The sequence below is a fragment of the Crocodylus porosus genome, unplaced genomic scaffold (genome assembly GCF_001723895.1).
Source record: "Crocodylus porosus isolate Cpor-Errol unplaced genomic scaffold, CroPor_comp1, whole genome shotgun sequence".
NCBI classification, from domain to species: Eukaryota; Metazoa; Chordata; order Crocodylia; family Crocodylidae; genus Crocodylus; species Crocodylus porosus.
The window spans coordinates 19,007,702-19,030,891 of record NW_017728886.1 but is presented as its reverse complement, the minus strand read 5'-3'; the positions used below and the strand labels follow the sequence as shown (position 1 = coordinate 19,030,891).

The 23,190-nt window shown below is 40.8% G+C and overlaps 1 long non-coding RNA gene across 1 annotated transcript; it reads left to right on the top strand.

The window, feature by feature from the left end:
* The first annotated feature begins 2,643 nt into the window (after positions 1–2,643).
* LOC109307112 lies at positions 2,644–8,754 on the top strand. The gene is made up of 3 exons (XR_002100167.1): positions 2,644–2,775; positions 5,030–5,033; positions 8,744–8,754. It is a non-coding gene; the product is annotated as an uncharacterized LOC109307112 (long non-coding RNA).
* Positions 8,755–23,190: the final 14,436 nt, after the last annotated feature.

Below are 23,190 nucleotides of genomic sequence, written 5' to 3'. Positions count from 1 at the left end.
GAGAAAGAGTTCAGTGTATAAATTCCAAACCCAGGAAGTTCAGAGTTTTCCCAGATGATCATTATCATATATTACCGTCTTTGCTGGCAAGAGGCATTCAGCTGAAGCGTGGTACTTAGGTGAAAAGATTTTTCTTCTTTTAATAGATATAATGAAAAATAGATAAAGTGCCATATTGTCAATGGAGAATTTATTATCTTTCAGTTTAAGATCTATAGAAAGAATAATGGATTGAAGATTGGAGGTCATCCATTCAGAACTTGGTCTCAGAAGTAGAAAGGACGCACCTTCTTACAGGTGCAGATTTGTCATTGCTGAATATCAATACATGTCTTAGCCTTCAGTCTCTGAAACCATGAGCATTCTCTAGTAATATAGTTTGGTATAGTGTGAGCATTGACATAGTTTGAGCATTCACTACTGACATATGAATCCCCAAAAGTTAGCAGGTTCATCTACTTTTTGTTAACATGCTTGAGTTTGTATCTGCCAAATTTGGCTGGAAACCTCACGAGAACAGTGTATCTCATGAGTTTTCCATACGTTAGTTTCTGCTTTAGTTGAAAATACTGAGAGAAAAGCATTTCCCAAGGTATTTTTAGCCTTTCTTAAAGCATCCCAATTCAAGAAGGTAGCATTATGCTACTAATATTAACCAGTACCAACTTAAAAATCTTTTTAACCAGACTGGCACATCTTTTGGTTCGGTTTTATTTTACTAAAGCTGTTCTTCCCACCACTTTGCTCCCAAAGCTGAGATTAGAAACAAGCCCTTAAAATGTAATGGGAATTGCTCTCATTCAGGGAAAAGTGTCCTTCACAGAGGAAATGGAGGAATCAGTCAGGGATATTACACCTACCCATGAGAATTATAACAATTTTGTGAGGGCTGTAAAGAGAAGTGCCTGCCTTTCCATTCCAAGGGGCTACCATGCAAGTTATATCCTAGGCATGTTGAGCTCAACATCAGACAAGTATACTCATTATGAGAAAGAATAACCCATCTCAACCCTTTTTCAAAATCTACCATTACACTGGAAGAAATCCTAATAGACAACATAGGAGTAGAAAGACACAGTGCCTGGAAAGAGATGATTGAGGACACCAATCTGACACATAACAACAAGACAGCTTGGGTGACTATAAAAAAACTAGGAGACGACAACATAACACCTCTGGCTATATCAAATGTAACGGCCAACAAGGTTGCACAACAACTGCTCGACAATGGAAAGCACTCACATAGAAGAAACCCTGGAAAACACCATCACTGCATTATACCATCTAACAAGCAACCACCTAAAGACCTAACCTGTCCATTTGCTGTGGAGGAACTGACAGTCAGCATAGGCCTATTGAAACATGGGAAGGCAGCAGAAGTAGACAGCATACTCACTGAGATGATACAACACCTAGGACCCTTTGCAAGGCAATGGCTCCTTAGTCTATTCAACGCATGCATGATGAGTAAACAAATACCATTGCTATGGAGAAAGGCAAGAGTCGTGGATCTTCCCAAACCAGGTAGAGACCTTTCATAACCAGAAAGTTGTAGACTTCCTCCTCAGCATGACCTGCAAACTCTACAAATTTCTTATCCTACAGAAAATTTCATCCTTGGTAGATTCCAAACTTACATGAGACCAAGTGGGTTTTTAGACAGGGTCGATCTTGTGCAGGTAAACTACTAAACTTCACACAACATATCAAGGATGGTTTCCAACAGAAGTTGATCACTGGTGCAGTGTTTGTTGATCTATCCACTGCATACGAGTCTGTCCAACACTACATCATGATCTACAAACTACCTTATGACTGACAACTTGGATATAAGCCAGACTGTCTGTAGCCTTTTGAAGAACAAGCGCTTCTATGTGGAATGAAATGTCCAGAAAAGTCAATGGTGCTCCCAAAAGAACAGGTTATGACAAGGCAGTGTGTATACCCCACTTTTATTCAGCATCTACATTAATGATCAGCCACTTCCTGCTGAATGTCAGCATTTCATCTCTGCATTACCACACAGCAGAATAATTTTGAGGACACTGAACAAGATGTCAGATTATTATCTAAATAATTACCTCAAACCCAACCCTAACAAAACCCAAATCTGCTCTTTTTATCTGAGGAACTGGGATGTGGAACAACACCTGAATGTCACCTGGGGTGAACAGAGTCTCATACATCAGAAACACCTAGTCTACTTAGGGGTAACACTGGACTGTACACTTAATTACAAAAAGCACATGTTAAATACCAAAGCCAAGGTCAATACATGAAACAACATTCTGCGTAAGTTCATAAATTCCAAGTGGGGAGCACATTCAACCACCCTACTCACTGCTGCCTTAGCACTTTGTTTCTCTGTGTCTGAATATGCCTGTACAACCTGAGGATGCTCAAGTCATAGTAAACATATTGACACCACCCTAAGTGATACAAGCAGAATTATAAGAACCCACTCCTCTTCTCTCCCTATACGCACTATTTGGCAAAGCACCCTTACATCAGGGGGAAAGTACCAGGTGACTTTGACCAGCAGGTACAAGAATCAGATGATCATTACCTGCTATCTAGACATCAACCAGTGCACCCTCATCTGTCATCATGAAATAGCTTTTTGTCCTCTACCCTACCATTGACCACACCACCAGAATCAGCCAGAACTACCCTCTGGCAAAAAGAATGGGAGAAACTAGGCAACAGAGCTGTTGAATGGAGTTGGCAAGGAATTACCCCCAGTGAGAAGTTAGTATCTAGCTCCAACTACAAATGGTGGAGCCTGAACAGATTGAGAGTGGGTCTTAGCAGATGCAACTTTTTCATGAAATCATGGGGCCTCTATGCAACCAACCAATGTGTTTGTCAGGAGAAGCAAACTGTAGATCATCTTCTGAGATGCCCTGTAGCACCACAATGCACTCCACAAGATCTGGCAACACTAACACCAGAAGCAGTGGCCTGTGCAGAATATTGGGAACACACCATCTGGAAAAGTTGGCTTGTTAGCACTGAATTTATGCCTCAGATACCTTGTTCCAGGTGGGTCCAAATCCTCAGACCAACTGCAACTTCTCCAATAATAGGCAAATGTTATTGATACACAGTGATAGCACATAAGAATAATACAAACAATTCTATATCTACCAGTCCTAGGGTTCACAGAGTCAAGGTACATCTGGTCAGTATATGAGCTTCACCCTGAGGTTCTCTCTTGAATGCCAGATGTCAGCAGCCTGGATATCAGAGCCCGGGCTCCCCTCCTACCCCCCTCAGTGGAGTGGGTGAGATGGACTGGTGGTATGCCCTCTGTCCATGGTGACCTCAGGTCCCCTCTCAGGGACCCTTTGCTGCTCTGAAATCCCTCTTTTCATATTCTTTCTGTCCTTCTGAAGACTCTTCATCTTTGGGCGTCATCAATTGGTCTCCCTGTGGTCATCATACTCTACACATTCTGTCCTGTCAGCAAATTCCTTTGTTTCACAAACCCATCCCATGCACATGTCCTAATTTGGGCTTTACCAGTCTTCTCATAATTTGGTCTGTTCCCCAAAACCAGAAATCCCAAGAGCTCTGCACTTGGGCACTGTGACTTGGTGCCAGTGCTGCAGCGTTCCTTATCTCATGTTATGGAACAGTGTGGCACATGTCTTCAATTTCCCAGCCTGTGTGTCTGCTTGCTGCTTGCCTCTGCACAGTGGACCTTGAAGGAACTTTGTCACAAACAGACTTTTAGAAATCAGTTAACCCTTGCCATTGCCTTGTCAGTTAACTCCAACTAGCTTTGAGCATCAAGGACAATAAAAAGTCCTTTTTCAGATATGTGGGGACACGGAGGAAAAGCAAGGGCAACACTGGACCCCTGCTGAACCAGGTGGGGCAACTAACAACTGACGCCCAGGAAAAAGCCAACCTGTTAAATGGGTACTTTGCATCGGTCTTTCATCAGTCCCATGTGATGCCCATGCCCGGGTGAGGGAGATCCCTTGCCCTACATTAATGCTGACCTTGTGAAGGAACATCTTGAGAAGCTGGAAACCTTCAAGTCAGCTGGCCCTGACAACTTACACCCCAGGGTACTCAAGGACCTGGCGAGCATCATAGCCCAGCCCCTGGCATGGATCTTTGAAAACTCCTGGCACTCTGGTGTAGTGCCCAAAGACTGAAAGAAGGCCAATGTGGTACCTATCTTCAAGAAAGGGAGGAGAGTGGATCTGGCTAACTATAGACCCATCAGCCTGACTTCTATCCTGGGGAAGGTCTTAGAAAAGTTTATTAAAGAGGCCATCTTTAATGGACTGGCTGACACCAACATCCTAAGGGACAGCCAGCAGGGGTTTGTTGTGGGTAGGTCTTGCTTAACCAATCTCATTTCCTTCTATGACCAGGTGACCTATCACCTGGACAAGGGAGAAGAGATTGATGTCATATATTTTGACTTCAAAAAAGCCTTTGATCCAGTATCCCATGATCACCTCTTGGCGAAATTGTGGCCTTGGGTCCACCATGATCTGCTGGCTGAGAAACTGGCTCCATGGTCAGACCCAGAGGGTAGTAATTGATGTCAGTCACTCATCATGGTGTCCTGTGACCAGTGGGGTCCCTCAAGGCTCTGTCCCTGAACCCATATTGTTCAACATCTTCATTAATGATGTGGACATTGGAGTCAGGAGCGGACTGGCCAAGTTCGCCGATGACACCAAACTTTGGGGCAAAGCATCCACGCCAGAAGACAAGCACCTACACTGAACACCTTCAAGAGCAAATTGAATGATTATCTTGCTGTGATCCTATGACCCCAGCTGACTTCCCGCCCTTCAGGCGGGGGGCTGGACTCAATGATCTTCCGAGGTCCCTTCCAGCCCTAATGTCTATGAAATCTATGAAATTGCCCTAGATCATTGTCCTAATGCAATATCTACTTTACCTATAAGCCAATTCCCAAAAGCAAGCTTCTAAATACCTTTTTCTAGCCATTACAATTGGAGGCATGATGAAGAAGTGTCCTTGAGCAAGACATCAACTCAAGGCATGTGCATCACTTACAATCTGTGCATGCCTGTCCTTAGGCCCAAGGTACAGAAATGAATTATTGGGCAAATCTATAATCCTGCAAAGACTTCTGCACATGTTTAACTCAGTGAGTACTATGAGGAGTTTCAGTAAAATCAGTAGAATGGTCCATAGCAAGTCTTTGTAGAATCAAGGTCCGGGACCCAATTGAAACATAATTTGCCATTTTTTAATGAACAAAAAATACTAGTATCTATCCCCTTGTGCACTAAAGTGCAGTGACAGAGCAATTTATGTGTTTTGCTACAGATTCAGAAGCATGAGTTTGAGCTTTTTCCTTGCCTTACACTACAGTTTTTGCAACCACAAGTAGGACCTAGTTATTTGGCTCAGGGCGTAAAAGACAGCTGGAGATGATGCTAGCCATATTTCTGCTTTGACTATAAAAAGTAGAGTGCTTTAACCATACTAACCTACTAACCATCAGAACTCAGGCCGACCTTGAGCACAGAGCATTATGGGACTTAGCTGATATTTGTGAAATACTTTGATCTCCTAGGCTGAAAAGGTCTGTGCAGTTGCAAAAGAGTGATCATATTTGTCAAAAATGATGTTTATTTCATTGGTTTTCATCTGTTTCATTAAAATAACTTCCCAGGAATTCCGTCTTTTTTTTTCTTGTCAAGATTGGAAGTTTTTCTTTTACCTCCGAAGGCCAAATCTTCAGGGGGTGTAAACCAGCATAGCTGCACTGAAGCCTGTGAAACTGGTTTACAGCAACAGAGGATCTCTCTCTAAAACAAAGTTGTTTTTATATTCAGACCATCAGAAATACTACAAGTTAAATTTACTCTGTGGCCTCTTACATTTGGTTTTAAAAAGCTCTGCTGATTATGGATTTCAGTAGGGGGGAAAATCAAATAAACTGGGGAAAAACATCAAATTCCCAAAGTCCAAACCTTGACAAAAGTAGTTCACACACCCATAGGTATCCAATGTTTCCATGGTTTCACTTCATGAGTGCCAATTTTTAGGGGGCCAAATCAGATAGTAAGGCAGCCAAGAAAAAGAAAAACCTCTACCAAAAAGCCTTTTTGCAGTTCCTTTTTCCATTGTGCAGCTACTATAGCTGTTTTTCCCCTTGAAAAAAGCCCTAGAGTTTAATTTGGATTTGAGCACTCCAAAGCCTGTAGAGATCAAGAGACTGATCCTGTTTCCATAAAAGTCAATAGCAAAACTCTCATTGACTTCCTTGAGAGCTGGATCAGCCCCCTGCTATGAGGCTGAGGAACAATGACTTGGTATGAATCATCTCTCCCCAGACTCCCCAGCCCCCCCAAAAATAATCTACCATAACCACCATGACAGAACAAATTTATTAAAAGCAAATAGTCATCTTGTGCTACAAATCCTTCAGAATACAGTGTTTTGACTAAATGACATTTAGCAGTGTTGTAGCTCTAATGGTAAAGAAAACAGTAGCAGCTCAATACTTAAACCTTTGTCCCAGGGTGAATATCATTTTCAATATCCTGTAAAAATTCTTTGAAGTGTTTGTACCCAGGTTGCCCCGATGGATTTACTCAGAATTAGTTAATAGTGAGACAGCATTGAACTAAATTTATCGGTTATGGTCTCTCATGATCGCATAAAAAATAAAATTAAAAGGAATCCTCTATAGGATACTTCATCAGGCTCAGTAATGGCATCATCTCTGACAGCGAGGCAATAAAAGCATATTAGTGACCCCCCGATGAAACATGTTTACTGGCGAAGTCAGAGAGATTGATCATTCTATCTGTTAAGTGGCATTTTAGTTCTACACACTGTTACTGTTAGTCACAGAAGCATACTGATTAGCTAATGTATGGCAAGAAATAAATGTGTGAAATAAGATATAATTATCAAATCCCACTCATTCCTTCTAGGAAATGTTGGAATGCATTCTGCTTGCAGACTGAGTTCCTGCCCTGCCATGTGCCCTTCCTCTGCTTCTTGTATTAATATTATCTCTATTGTTGTAGAACTGAAAGGTCACAATCCAAGCACTGATCTGCTAGGCCTCACACAGACATGTTTGTCTTTCCCCTGAAGAACTTACAGTTTAAATAGACAAGAAAGACAAGGTCTGAGAAGAGACTTACATAAGGTAGCATGCAAAGCTAGGAAAAGAACTTGTCTGGTATGATATACTTATGCCAGTCCCCCATCCTTCCCCCTAAGCATTATTAAGGATTAAACTGTCAGAGCAAGATCTTTTCATCTTATTGTGCCACCCATTCTCCATCTGAAATCACAGTCCACAGTGGCACTACAACTGTTTGAGGTCATTTGGTCTCATAGAATCTGAGTTGTCTTTTCATAACTTTTATGAGCTAACATCCAAATTTTACTCCTACCTTCCTTCGTGCACTCTCTCTCTCTCACACTCACACATTCACATCACTTCATTCACTGTTTAGAAAAATGGTGACTTTTAATTGAAGGTATTGAAATGTGCATTGTTTTTTTTATTGCAAAGACCAGTTTAACTAAAAAGGACCTGTGTCATTAGAGAGTGGCCTATTCTTGTTCAGAACTGGCTTATTTTCACTTACTCCCAAAATGCATAAATATTATCTATATCTCCTGTAAAATGTAACAAGAAGCGCAAAACATAGAATCATAGAAAATTAGGGCTGGAAGGGATCTCAGGAGGTCATCTAGTCCAACCCCCTGCTCGAAGCAGGACAATCTCCAACTAGATCATGCCAGCCAGACAGCCTTCTTTTTCCAAGTAGATTTTGGTTTTGATTGCATCTACATCACACCGCTCTACCACTTAATGTTGTGAGTCATTTAGAGATCTTAAGCAGTACTGTGAAGGGCATCAGCACAAAGACAAAAAGCTCTTACGTGTCCTCATTCTTCTTGGAATCCATGTTTCTCCTATGGGTCCATGGAATGTGAGGGGAGAAATGACCGAGAGGGTGGACCACCCATTCGCATGTCCAACAGTATGTAGCTGAGACTCAGCTCTGCATCTTCATCTCAATATCACAGTACAGCTGTCCCAGTGCCTAGCTGAAATAAGCTCCTCCAAGAAATTAAACTCAAACCAGACAGGAAAGATACTAGTAGAAAAAGAAAACATTCTGAAGGAACATTTGAGACCAAAAGATCTCCATCCATGTGAAACATCGACTCTGTTCATGAAGTGCGGGTTTACTTTCTTGGTGCTCCTGGACACCCAAGAAAAGCTTTGTCATTATCTCTGATCACGAGACTATACTTGTTCCTGTCAGGTGATAATCAGTTAAGCACATATTTGTCACCCCTGTGTTCAATTATTATGCACCACTATCCTGGGGATGACGGAAAGAAAATGATAATGATGCTCCAGATGGTCACCCCAGCATCACAGACTGATAAGAGCACATCAACTGAGTACATTGCATGCCATCCTTCATTCCTTGTCTGCTACCACAGTACATCAGCTTCATCTCTCGCATACTTGCCTTGGATCCTTGTCTGCTAATTGAACTAGCTCTGGTTGAAAACATTGATCTTCATGACCCTGAACAGATTTTGCCCTGACTATTTTGGAGACCATAGCCTTTCTCTTGAATGATGCTCTGTAAGAATGCTCACAGTGAAGAGGAACAACAGAGTTAACCATTGCAAGATTTTAAATAATGAAGACAAAGCATTTTACATAGCTGGTCCAAGGCAGTGTATAGTCCTTGTGAAGACAGGGCAGAGTGGCACCTTACAGACAATTTAGCATAGGTTGATAAAATGAGTTGTTACCTTTGAGAGCCCATCCCTTTCCAAATCCATTAGTCTGTAAGGGGTCACCCTGCCCTACTTTTTCTTGACTTCAGGTCAACATTACTAAACACCTCCATAATTCATGTTGTTTCCAGTATCAGCTGTAAAACCCATGCTTTTTCAACACCTTTTTCTCAATAGCACTTTCAAGAGTCATTCTGTGCAGAGTGAAGGAAAAAAAGCAAGCTGACAAAGGAAAAAAGGTAGAGAAAACCATACAAAATTCAAGTACCCATAAAACAGATTCCAAAGGAGGATAAGGAAAAAGCATAATTTTGACCATTTATGTACCCAGCTTAGTGATTAGTTACCACCAGGATAAGCACATGATAAATATCCAGATAGATTTTGAGGGGTGGAATAGTTCATGATGCAAAGATTTAAAAGGTATTTCCATTAGTGAAACTTTCCCTTAGCAACAATATATTCAGAGCAGGGAATATGGTGCAGCTGTGATACTGAAGTGCGAGGTCAAAAACTACAGAAAACATGAGCAATATTTCTAAATAGACATTTGCTACAGACTTCAATGAGGTTTTTGCTCTAATACCTCTATTACCATAAGACAATGTTGCACAGAGAAAAGCATTTCATCCTTTACAAAGGGAGAGGTTGCTGGCTCAGACAAGTGTCATTACTAAAGGCGATTGTTCACAATGCAGTCTAAAGCTTCATTAAGTGCCTACCTGACAATAATATTGGCCCTACTTTGTTCAGGCACCAGAATACAGATCCTTACCTGACTGCTCTTTTAGATTTATGATGGAAAGATCCCTTTTTAACCTACCTACCTCTCTATCCACATCTTTTTGCCTGGTAGACGAGAGCCAATGGTTGCATCTACACGTGAAATTAACACGATGCAATAAACTCTGGAGCAGTTCAAGCTGGAGTCAGCTGCTCCCAGGCACAGTGTCTGTGTGTGCACCCAGGACAGCAGCAGTCTGAGCAGGGGCAGAGCAGCCCCAGGCTGGCAGCAGGTTCAGATTGTTAGCCCCAGGATGCAGGTGGTAGTGTCAGATGGTGGAGGGGCTGGCTGGGGTACAAGAGTTCTCAAGTACGGCAGGCGGCCCCTGCACTTTAGCACCCTCGTGCCCCAGCGAACCTGTCACTGCTGACACATGTCTTTCATTACACTTAATTACTCTGCCATAAGATAATACTGTCCCTGACAGTGGTATCTTACAGCTGAGTTAATTTACTGTGCCCTAATACTGGCGCACATGTAACCTGTGTCGCTTTACTGCTGAGCTACTTAGTCCACTCTGCAGTAAAGCACACGTGTAGATGCACCCAGTGTGTATTATAACATATTAGAAGTCATCTAAATGACAGTAAGCAATGACAGTAAGCACCAACAATGCTCCGTGATTTTCAGTTAAAAAAAAAAAGGATTGAAAGCAAAACATAGATTAATCATTTAGTTGGAACGTGTTCAGTCAGAAGAGAGCAGCAAGGATAGATAAAGGCAAATCTGAAACTCTGTTCAAGATTCCAAGTCAACAAATCAGGCATTAAATCCCTCCCTGCTCCAACTTCCTAGAAAAAAAAATGACCAGCAATTAGAGGGACCAGTAATGTTGCATAGCACTTTCTTCAATTCAAGGTGATTCAGGTTCAGTGGTTAACATAAAGACAGGAAAACAATGCCTGCCTTTGGGATTTTCCAGAGAACCCTATGTTCCTCTTCTAATGAATTTCAGTGAGGTTTGGGTGTCTTCTGTTGTAATGCAAGGTAAACTACAGACATCCACCCTGTGCATAGTTATGTGACTTTGGGAAAGTCAGTTAACGTTTTTGTGTCTCACGACAATCTAGCCAGGATCAGGGTACTTGGAACTAAGTAACTTTGTTTGCAGTGAGTGAAAAATCAAAGATTTATCCCTTGGGAGCTAAAGTGTGGAAGATAAAGGAATCAGGTAGGTAAAGGTAATCAGGGGATAGGGCTGAAGATTCGAAGAGGAGGGGACCAAGGAGTCCACTTTCGAACTCTAGGCAGGAAGCCTGAATTTTAGACTCCTGATGGTCCTCAAAGCCCTCCCACTAGTCCCTTCCTGTCCAATTGTATTCATTAGTCCTATCCAGCCTCTTCTTTAAAATCTTCCATGGAAGGAGATTCTAAAGCCACACCAGACAACTTGTTACATTGTCTTAAAGTTTTCAAAGGTAGGCCACATCCACACGAGCATAGATGTTTGGTTCCCTCGGGACAGTTAGCAGTGGCAACTGTGTCACTGCTAGCTGTCCCTAGGGAACGCCGGTGCCATGTGTCCTCTGGTGTGCAACAGGTTATCGTGGGTGGCCACAGCAGCCTTACCTGGGGTCCTGGGGGCCTCCTGGGGCTGCAACAGCTGCAGTCCTGCCACTCAGAGCCTGGCTGGCAGCTGCAGTGTGGCTCCAGATGGCCAGGCTCTGGTTTTGAGTGGCATGTGCTGCCCCTGTGTGTGCCACTCCCGATTTTTTTGGCACAGGTTTTTTTGACCCCTGGATATCCAGCAACAACATGGATATTATGGGGTAACCCCCTTCCCCCCACCACGCTATTCCCTTGCAGACCAGAGAACACCTGAACGTGTGGTGCCACGTACCGCACGGTCCCACTCATTCAGACATGCCCACAGGGTTTTTCTTGGAATTGCTCAATATGTGCTTTGCTGAATTTAAATCAATTGCCAGATATCCTTCTATGAACAATGCATCTCCATCTTCTTTATGAAGACCTTTGAAAACTACTATCATGACCTGTCTTTAATTTCTCATTCTCCAGACTAAACATTACTTTCATCACATAACTTGCTTTCCATCCTCTTTACTAGGGCTGTGCAAAGCTTTGGTTGCTTATTCGATTCGGCAGAGACTCAGCCCCATTCAGCAGCTGGATCTCCAAATCCAAATCGAATCAGGAGACCCTTTAATCTCTCCGAATCATATCAGAATCCTCCAAATCGATTCAGAGAGATTCAGAAAGATCTGATGATTCAGACACAGACACAGCTTTAACTGTTTTTTCTACATACCTCAAGGTACCAGGCAGTGAATACTGAGATGCTGGGGCAGATGGAGCGTCCCACAGGAGTGTGGGGGGGTACCAGTGCGCTTGGCAGTGGACCCAGAAATGGATAGGAAGCACTTCAGTCCACTTCTGGGTTTGCCACTGAGCATGCAGGGGGCTCCCCCGCGCGCCTGTGGAAGGCTCTATCCACCCCAGCATCACAGTGTTCATAAGCCACACCTGGTACTCGAGGTACGTAAAAAAACATTTATTGCTGTGTCTGTGGCCAAATCGCTGTTCTCTGAATCAGTGGATCGAATCATTGTCCCATGGACTGAATCCAAATCCAAATTGAATACCGCCTGTTTTGCGCACCCCTACTCTTTACTACCTTTGTTGCTTATGTCTGGATCGTCTAATTTCTTTAAATCCTTTTTAAAATGTGGTACCCAAAGAGGATACTTAATCCAAATGAGGTTAACCAGCACTAAGCATGGTATCTTTACCTCCTGTGTCTTATAGGAGGTAATATAGTCACAAAATGAATTTGCTTCCCCCTCTGTCCTGCACCTGTATCACACTGCTGTCACTGTCTGAACTTGGGACCTACCATAACCTACTGCTCATTCTCAGGAGCTCCATTGACATATCAGCTACCCCCATTCTATATTTCTGCATTTGTTTTTGTCTTTCTTATGTGTAGAACCTAAAATTTGTCTTGAATTTAATTGTATTGTCTAAAGCCCAGTTCACTGATTTTTCAACATTTCTTTTAACACTTTAGTCCAAAGTGTTTGCAACTCCTCCCTGTTTTGTATCATCTGCAAATTTTATTAATAGAATCTCTACCCCAAAATCAATCTATCATTTAATGGCCTCCACACCATTAATTAAAAAGTTAAACAGCACTAGACTCATCTCAAACCCTCGTGAAACCCCATTTAAAAATGCTTCCCAATTTACTATCAATTCATGTATATCAATTTAATAAATCACTTTAATTTTATATAATTTTGATATAATTTGGTATCAATTTATTCTTTGCTTAAGGTTATTATATAGCCTTCTAGTTTTAATTGTCTTGCCCACATTTCTCCATTGAGAGGGAAGCATGATTGTTTTGAGACTCCCTGAACTTTTGTAGAACAGGTCCTGTTTAAAGAACGAAATCTGGTTCTTCAAAATAGAACAGCTGTTACCTGAGGCATTCTTCCTCCGCAACGTAAGTACAGACAGAACGTGATCCTTATCATTCCCTACTGGTACTGCAAAAAGTAGCTGCATATTCTGCCATTAACTTCTGCTGTCTAACTCATGGGGTTGCAGAGTGCGCAGGATTGGCATGACAAGCCTGAATAGTGCTTGCTGACCTGCCCAAAGCCTGTTCCTCCCTTACACTTCAAGTGTTGACTCTGCCTGGATTTTATCTTAATGTACTTGGGCTGGAAGCCAAAAGACATCCAGTAACTTCACCTCAGGGCAGAAGAAACCAAAATCTAGCCAGTTGTCTCAATCCACCGCTGCAATCTGCAGGAGGAAGAAAAAATGCTGAGAAGCAGAGAATGCATCCAAATTTAGCTTCCTACAAATAATACATTGAAATCAAATGCAAAGCCAATTTCACTTTTCAAGATCTAAAATGTTTACTAGCAAAATATGGAGCCTTAGCATCTTCTTTCAGCAAGCTTCAGAGTCCCTATATGGCACAGGAAAGCTATAACTCTTTATTCTGTACCTAAAGATATATGCACATACTAGACTGTTGCATTCAATTCATCCTAGAGTTCAAGACCCTGGGATTGAGTCTGCAAGTCCACAGGGGCCTTTTTTCTTCCAGCCCTAAAGATGATTCTTGACCATGTACAGTTATGGCTCATATATTTTCTGATGTGAAAATTAAAAAAAAAAAAAAGAAGAAAGGAGAAGAAATCATAGCTTATAACAACATATTTAAAATATTTTTGAGGTCATATTTATTCCTTCTCGCATCCTCTTTTGCATAGCAGTAATAATAATGTGACCGTATTAGGGACATTTCATTTAAGTATTTTTGAAAAGGCAGATAGGAATTATTATTTCCATTATGCACAGGGAAACTGAAATATCAGGAGCTCTCTTGTTCCACTGCCAGAGCAGTTAAGCACCTAGAGGTCCTATTAAAGTCACAAACAAGTCAGAAGTAACTTGCCCAAGGTTTCACAATGAATCTGTGGCAGAGACAGAGCTAGACTATAAGTCCCATGATTTAACTCCTGAGCTATCATGTCTGACAAAAGTTGTGGTCTTGATCCTCTTTCAGTGTTACCAAGCATATCAGTGAAGCTACACTGATTTGGCTTTGCATTTCAAAAGAAATGTCCTCCATGCAAATAAAGATGTTAGTGCAATGGTGTGTTCTAAGACTTATCATCAATCGCAAGCTGTGCGTGCTAAACAAAGAAACCTAGACATTGGCTGCAGTGTTTACAGAAATCTCATCCCTCCTCTTATAGAAATCAACATTTTTGCCTTGTTTTTGAAGATCCATTATAAACAATCTTGCACTCTCTTTGATTTTTCTAACAATAATACCTGTAACAGTCACAGTGTGATGTGAAATGGAAATGGCAGCAGCAAAGTTGATGACACAATGGAAAGCTGCAGCCGCGGACGTGGCCGTGCTAATCTGCTGAAATGACACCAATTTATTCTTCTGTTTTTCACACAGTATTACCAGGATGGCTTTTACTACAGTATGTGAGTAAAAAGGCCCTGCAAAAAGTCTCCAGGACATTATGTTCATGACCTGTGCAAATCTTCAGAAGCCTGGTTTTGTTTTCCTGGGTTCAGAAATAAACCTACCAGATCTTTTTTCAGCTTAAGATGTAGGGGCATAACTTTCCTGTCATAATAACAAAAACTTGGCATCCAATAAGCCTGCCATTGCATGAAGGCACAAGATCATAGACTTTTTTCAGCTGGGTCATAGGATTCCCTCACCGATGTAGACTTTCTCTTAGCTAAATGCATTCTCCCAGATTTTGCCCTTGAAAGCTAGTTGGAAGCTTCAGGTAAACTACAATGGAGTTTGCCTTTTCAGTAAAGTTGATCAACCAAGCACATCACATGAAGGCACTGTACAGAGGTTTTGCATGGCCAGTGTCCACTGCAGCACCGTAGTTGCATAGGGCTCCTGATGATTGAATAATGAGCATGAGTAGTTCAGTGTTCAGTTGTTCCTAGAACTAGAAGTGCTCAGCCATGTGTCATAGTCCCTGTATCATTAACTAGGGCCTCTTCTTCACTCATGTAGAGGAGATCTGAAATACCTGAGTTCTGCTATGAATTTAAAGAAGCAGTCATGGAGAACTCAATGAGAAATCTGACATCCCTTCATGAGAATGGATTTCCAACAACCTCTAGAATGGTACTGATATTAAGTATAAATAGTTTTAGTTCAGTATTTTTTTTGGCTCATGGGGCTTGGGAAAGCAGTTTATACGTGTTTTTTTCCATATAAACATTTTACTTCCTTCCAAATTAACATTTCTAGAAGGAAACTTAATTTATGTCAAAAAGTAATAAAATATTAATTGTAATACTAATGCAAATATATATATGTATACGTGTGTGTTTGTATTTGGATTCATATTTATTCTGTGTGTGTGCGTGTGCGTGTGTGTGTGTGTCTCGATAGATAGATAGATAGATAAAGACACACAGCCTGGGGTTGAGAGAGGACCCTAAGGATGTGTGTATATTTACACACATGGTGGCCACTGAATAGTGGTTCTCCTGAAGCAAGTTGTCCCTAGAAAAAAGAAGGATGAGGGGCATGGATTGTGAGATGCCCAGCACCATGGTATGAAAGTGCTAGGATCAGAATAACCAGCCTGAATCAAAGCAACATATGCTGCTCTGACAAGGGTTACAGTAGGGAGAGCTCTTATGACAACTTACAATGGCAACATATAGGGTTGCCATCTGTCCCCTTCTAAACAAGAAAATCTCATCTCTTTGCAGGGATGCAAGTTGTGAACCTCTTGCTATATTATTTCTCTCTCTCTTTTTAATGGTGATTCTCTCCACAGTTTGCTATTAAGCCAGATTCTAAACATTCACCAGAAAGCTTCTCTCCCTCATCTTTTCTGTGGGTGTGCTCCTGCAATCCAGCTACTTCAGTGAGAGCACTGTCCAGGAAAAGGGGCTCAATGCCATGGTATCAATTTGATGACTGAAATGGCTTTGGATCAAGTCCATTAGCTTTAAAAGTTTTCTAATCCTTTTTCCTTCCTGCTAGTAATCTAAATCAAGCAATATGACCATACATGTGCTTTTCAAAAGGATCAAGAAACAGTATCATTTCATGAAAATGATTTCACAATGGCTGGAAAAGGTGGTTATGAGTGTTTCTAAAATAGGAGTACTTTTCACAGAATTCACTGAGATGCGTTTCATGTTGTTATATTGTATTCCTCTGTAGTACGTGGATGTTTTCATGAGCTATGTTACAGTTGTGTTTTGGAGGTTAAACTTTCCTTCTCCTTTGAAATGCAATGATTTGTTATCAGGAATAGTAGCTGTTTTCTGCACTGATTTCCTAATGACCTGAATAGAAGTGCATACTACCACTGTATATACATTGTGAGAATAAGTGTGTTTACCCCATGTCAGATTTTAGGAAGATATTTTTGTTGTGTTAATGGCCACTAATTACATAATTTCCTGAAAAAAAAAATCTGATGGAGATGCATTATATTTTCTTATGTTCTCTGGGCATTTCCTGCTTTCTGATATTTTGATTTCAAATCTCTTCTCATGATAAAACTTTGTGTGTTTTTATGCCTTTCTAATCTACAAGGGTGTTTCAGAAAGTTGCAGCAATTTCCAAAACCATTTTGTATGCAGTGATCATTTACTGGACCACATCACTTCTCTACATAGTCATAAGTGATGGGTGCATTCAACAATATCACCATCAATGTTCCCCGCTGCTGTGTAGTTTCCCACTCACTGCACACAAAATGGTCTAATTTTGAAATTGCTGTAACTTTCTGAAAAACATAGAATCCGAGTGTACTTTATAATCATTAGTTAATTTAAATTTACATTGCCCTTGTAAATATAAATGCCAGAATGCAATATTAGAATCCAGTTGCACAGATGAGGCCCAGAGAGAATAAATAATGTTCCCAAATTCACATACAAAGCATGTGTTGGAAGGCAGAAGAATCAGAAAGAGAACAACCTAACCATGGACGTTTTAGTGAATAGGAACATGCTCCCTCAGATGATGCAGACAGGAGCAAATGATGCAAATTAAGACAGAAATATAATAGTACACATCGGGGTTAGAGAACTAAGCTTCTATTTGAAAAGCATTTCCTACCAAAGGATCCAGCAGGATTTGAAATTTTTAAGTAGGAATAGTGTCACTTTATTTCCATGGAGAGTCACTTTAAATTTCTGAGTTTCTGCCAAGCCACAACTCAAAGTGAAACTTGGGGAATTGAAGGAATGGTCAGTAAACTAAAGACCTTCATCAAAACTCATCTCTAGAAGCAAAACTGCCAGGTGACATATGCTTTATTCGTGTATTTCTTAAAATAGCTACTGGTGGTCAAACAATAAAATAAATGATGAATTCTTGGCCTGAGAGTCTTAGAATAGCATATGTATATAACCCTTTTATAAATTCATTCAGTGTTGGGCACCTGACTTATTGAACTTATTTGAAATGTTTATCCTTACGCATCCTATGCTGTAGAGGGTAACAATGCAGATACTCCCTTCACTACTCAGTTGCTATTATATAATCACCTTGAAATGCTTGTTTGTATTAAAGCTGTTTACAGTAGGCAATGCATTTGAACTTACGCAGCCTCCTCAAAACACGGGAGGATATGGATGTTAAGGCATGGCTTTTTTCTTTAGTGTTGAGAGTTACACTGGAAAGCACAATATGTTAAATTACATGACACAAATTGTATCACATCCATCATTGAATATTGATGCTGAGATAAAGAGAGATGAGAATAAAAATGTGTATGGAGGAGTATCACGGGTCCTTTGAAAGCAAGTAAGAATACAAAGAGTCTAGGAGAGTAGAGATACTTTGCTGAACAGAATAACCTGATATTTCTAAAAATAAAGCTAGGATTCCACCACTGGGCTTCTTGTACCATGAGCACATCACCTGAAGAAAGTGTATAGACCTAAGGGGTAGTCAAGACTGTTACTCATGGGGGGAAATCTTCCTTTAATTCTCTTGGGCACATGTACTCTTCCTTTTAGTTGTTCTTTTCGATGATGCCAGGGGTCCATTTGTAGGCAGGGCTGTTTAAAGTACTAACGTATGTGAGAAGCTTGGGTGAATTCTTTTCTTCAGCACATAGAGCACCATTTTAGTGCAGGTGGGCAACATTATTCCTTGCAGAGTCCCCAATTATCCTTTTGGATAACATGAGTGGACAAATTCTTACCTAAAAAGGAGGGAGTCTCACTTCCAAGGCAGCTATTCCTCAGCACAAGAGCTCTTTCAAATTTTCTGATTTAATCTTTAAGTGACAAAAACCTCTTTTCTTGAAAAATCTCAGCAAGAGAGTGATCTACCATAGGATAGCCACCAGTCTGGTAGACATATCCCTAACTGCTGGGCCATTAGGGGAGAGCATCTCTTTCCTTCACATTTTTCACAAAAGGTTCAAGAGGTCTCAGTTTTGTCCCACCCGTTATTTTTAAAATCTGGAATGTTTTTAGGGCAGAATTTCCCAGGACCCTCCACAAGAGCACCCTAGAGTCTGAACCCACCAATTTGGGGAATATGTCCAGCAGTTTAGAAAGTAGAACGAACTGTTATCCACAATGGTGTTCCCCAATTAACCTCACATCTCCATTTGGAAACCCAATTGGAGTCTGATGTGATTTCAGATACCATTAATTTCTTTTGGGCTCCCCACACAGCTGTGGCTGTTACAACCTTAGGACTTAGCCATTGGCATTCTGCAGGCATGTTGCTAACAAGAAGAGGAGACAACAAAGAGCTTTTCTCCAACCCTTGACTTTCTTCCTCCTTTGGTCCTAAGATCTATGGGTGTATGGAGCTGTTCTCTCTCTACTCATACCATCCCTTTCTCCTAACAAAACCCTACAACTCAAATGAACAGTCATTGAGAAATTCCTCTGAGCTGCTTTTCCATTAACTGGCACTTCTGCCCCCTTTCACAGTGTTTTCTCTTAGAGGGAATGGGCTGTCATCAAAGATCCAGGATAGGTTGCAGACTTTGTCCTCCTGATTGCTTACTGACTAGACAATAATCTTATGTGAACTTACATCATGACTCACAACCTTGTTCATCATATATTCCTATCAACATGTCCAAACACATGCAGACCCTCTACTTTTCAGACTCGTGCTGAGGGGCAATTTTCCAACAAGCCACATGATATCAGCTTTGGTGAAATAAAACAATTATTTTCCTGCTCACCTGAACACAGTGATAGTAAAAGGATGGGTGAGCACAGCTCCCCATCCAGAAAACTGTGAGAGTGTATTTAGTTGGTTTAGAGTCAGTTCCTTTCCTGCCATTCTGCTAAGCAGTTCATTACCAGTCTGCTCCAGTATATTTTGGTGTCTTCAGTAGCACACAGTATTTTTCACCTATGAGGCAACAATGCTCAGTTTATAAACCTAATAACATCTTGTTTGTACAGTTATTTAATCACTTTAAATCTGCACATTACTGTTGTCACATGGCTACAGTAAATTTGCCATATTTAAAAGGAAACAGAGCTTAAGGGTAGGCGAAGGTTTGGTGATCTGCCAAGCTGAAAATAGCATTTAACAGGCTTTTAATCTCTTTCATAGGTTATTGTCCCCATGAGTGCTGTTATAGTCTGCAGATAAGAAAAATGAGAACAAAGGGTTATTTTCACTTACAATTCAGCAGCTGACGTTATTATTACTGTGTCATTGGTAATCAAACAGAGGTACACTAATAATTGTGTCCTTTAAACATGCAGTGTGCAGTAAATATTTGTTGATTTAAAAGTAAACAGGCTGTAGAAATTAAAACACTATTTCCATCAAAGGGAGCAGATTAAATGCTTGCAGCGCCAGGCACCACCAAGAGACAACTGCCTGCCATTTGTATACGGTTTTGTTGATGTCTGCAAGATTTCTCAGGCTTGTTTGTGGTGGGAAAAAGTAAATGTCTGAAATAAAAATGTGATTACATTCTACCTTTTGAATCCCAATCTGTAGTTAAATATGCTGTTTTTATACCTTAGAGATGGACTATTACAAAAATAACCTGCTATTTGCTTTCATTCAAAGAGAGGGGAGAAGTGAAACTATTGTTTTTTCTGCTGCGTGGCTGGATGGAAGGCTAGACTTTCAATTCATACTCTAGGAGATAGACAGATGGTTCACTTGACCTTCACTGTCCTCTGTTATTGGCAGAGGTGAACTTCCCAAATTATCATGGCACCCCCCAGGTTCAAGACACGCAGAAGGGGAAACTAGAATTAGATTGCTCACGTCATCAGAACTCATTTCTTCCCCGGCTTCACTTAACATGTATGTGCAAATTAATTTCCTCACTCTCAATTGTATCTGAAGATTACTAGTATTATTACTAATATTATTCATTTTTACTAATGCATGACCTGGACATCAGGACCTGATTAGACCAAGCACTGGACAGCAATTAGCAGTCCCTGACCATGGAATTCATAGTCTAAATGGACAAGATAAGTTAACACTGGGAGAAAAAAGGCCTCATTATACCCATTTTAGAGTTGGAAACTGAGGTTAAACGTCAAACTTTCAAATGTCCACAAGTCATTTAGGAGTTTATGCCCATTTTCAGAAGTGACTTGTGAGTCTGTGCCTCACTGACAGTCTCCAAAATGGGCCTAGGCTTCAAAATGACTTAGTTCTTCTGAAAAGAGGATTTGGGCATTTAAGTCAATTTGGAGCTTCTGCAAATGTTACAGTAAGCAGCTTGCCCTAGGTCACACAAGGGGTCTATGGGAAAGTGAGTTAAAAAAACACTTTTGCATGACAGGCAGATGCTTATCCACTAGTCTCCTTCCCCATTCTAATACCCAGGCTCTCGATATTTGGGGGAGAATACTGGGTGGGATTTCTAATTTTTAAGTATATTTTAAGCTGTTTTAAGAATGTTAGGTGGGATTTTTTTAACTGTATTTTGAGTTGTTTTATGATTTGTTCTGCATGGATTAGCCTTTCAAGCATATTTTCTCTTTAATATATCAGGCTTAGAAACTGATCCCAACAGCTACAGCTCATTTCTGTAGCTGAAAAGCTCAGTGATAATAACACGTTGTTTTTACAAAGAGAAAAGTCTAAGTATTAATAAAGAAATTGAATGTGAACCACTGTTTGTTTTTTTTTAAATAGTGATTGGTGCTAGGGCAACTCTGCCAGACTCTTAATTATAGTACCTTATGTGGCTGCTGTTATATTAATAATGTCATCTCATAAGCCGCTTGGGTGAGAGAACTACTGGGTGATGCTGAGCATTTCTGATGCCAACATGGCAAGTGATTCACAGATCATTATATACATCAGACTAATATCATACCAGATCACTGTAAGGATGCTAGTGAGCTGTCTTTCTGGATTCTTGTTGCTAGGAGTTTTAAAGGGAAAGTGATACGATGGTAGAGCTACAGTAGATGAGAAGTTGTTTTGAATGTGGTGAGACTGGTATTACAGTGGCACAACAATGCAGTATTTCTACTTAGCATGAGAGAACTCAATGAGAGAAATAAATGTAGAGTTTGTGATCCAATATCAGCAGGAAGTAGCTACACGTGATTTTTCCTTTCACCTTTTGTAATATGTTTCAAAAAGAATGACCGTAAGTATCAGTGCTTTGCTGCCTTAGTGCACCTTTAATTTGAGCATCTCAAAGCCCATTGCAACTATGAAGCCTTCTGCCCTCTCTTTGAGATCATCAGTGATACTGCATAGATGCAATGTATAAAAACAGTGAGATGAGGCAAATGTCGTCAAGCCGGTGGTAGAGTTGGGAATAGAGATCAGGAGTTTCCTTACTTGTTTCCCTACTCTAACCATGAAATGACTGCCTCTGTGAATGAATGACGCTGTAGCCCATGTAATATTATCCCACAGGTAGATGCTTCAGACAACATTCCTTGTAAGGATTCAGGGTGACAGTTCACCAGACAAAACAGTGTGTTCAACGTAACCATAGACGTGAACTGGAACATGATTCAGCCCTACCATATGCTACTAAGTGAGCAACATGTTATGGACATTGGAGAACTGGAGACAATTTCTCTATGCTCTTTGGGTTAGATCTTTAGCCAGTATAAGTTTGCAGCATAGCATTGACTTCAGTAGAAATGTGAGGATCTGGTTGGTAGATCTCACAGTAGGGTTTAACTTCAAAAAGCCTAGAGTTTTTGTTTCCGCTTGTTTCCAAAGCAGACAAAAGCTCTGCCTCTGACTAGCTCCAGCAGCCATCTCATTTCATCCCTGTCCATGAAAGCATTATTATAGAGTTAGGTTGGTAAGCCTGTATAAAAGTCTTTGTAAATTTTTATTTTAAAAGCATTTTTTTCATCTTAAAAATGTAAATGGATTATCTGACCATTGGGCCAGGTACAGACAGTAAACTTCTACTGGTATAATTGATCAGAAACCAGTCTATACCTGTAGCAGAACAGAAGTTATGTATACACAGACTTGTTTAAAAATGGTAGAGCACCGTTTTAAATTCCTCCTCCCTTCCCCCCAGTGAACAGCAAATATGTGGTCTGTTCACTACTGATAAACTATGCCACTTAAAGAAAACCACATCACTTAAATCAGTTCCACCTTGGTCTTTTTGAATGTCCTTGGTAGTCACTGAAATCATCTTTGTATATGTATGCCCCTTAGCCAGTCACCAAAGAGTGCTCAACTGCAGATCAGGTAGAAGCCATATTTAGGGGCAGGCAAAGTGTCAACTGGAGCAGATATCCCTGAATACCTGTGCTGGAAGTGTTCTGTGAAACACCAAATATGAGGCATTTGGAGGCTAGATGGCGCAGTGGCTCAGAGCTACCTTCTGTTATCTTTGATCATATCCTATCTTGTTCTTGGAGAATGAAACCGGGGGCATCGTCTTAGTCCCTGTGCACTCGCATCAGATTCCAAGGGAGGGAAAAGACCCAAGTGAGACCAGAGAGAGGTTGCAGCTCAGGAGTGAAGGGTATTGGCAAAGCTTCATGAAGGCACTTCTGTACCACCTGCCAGTCCTCTGCCTGGCTCTGGCTACTGCTATTAGTCCTTTGCTTTCATTATTTTAAAATTCACTCGCAAATGCTGTCACAAATTCCATTTTTTCCAAGCCAAACCTGCC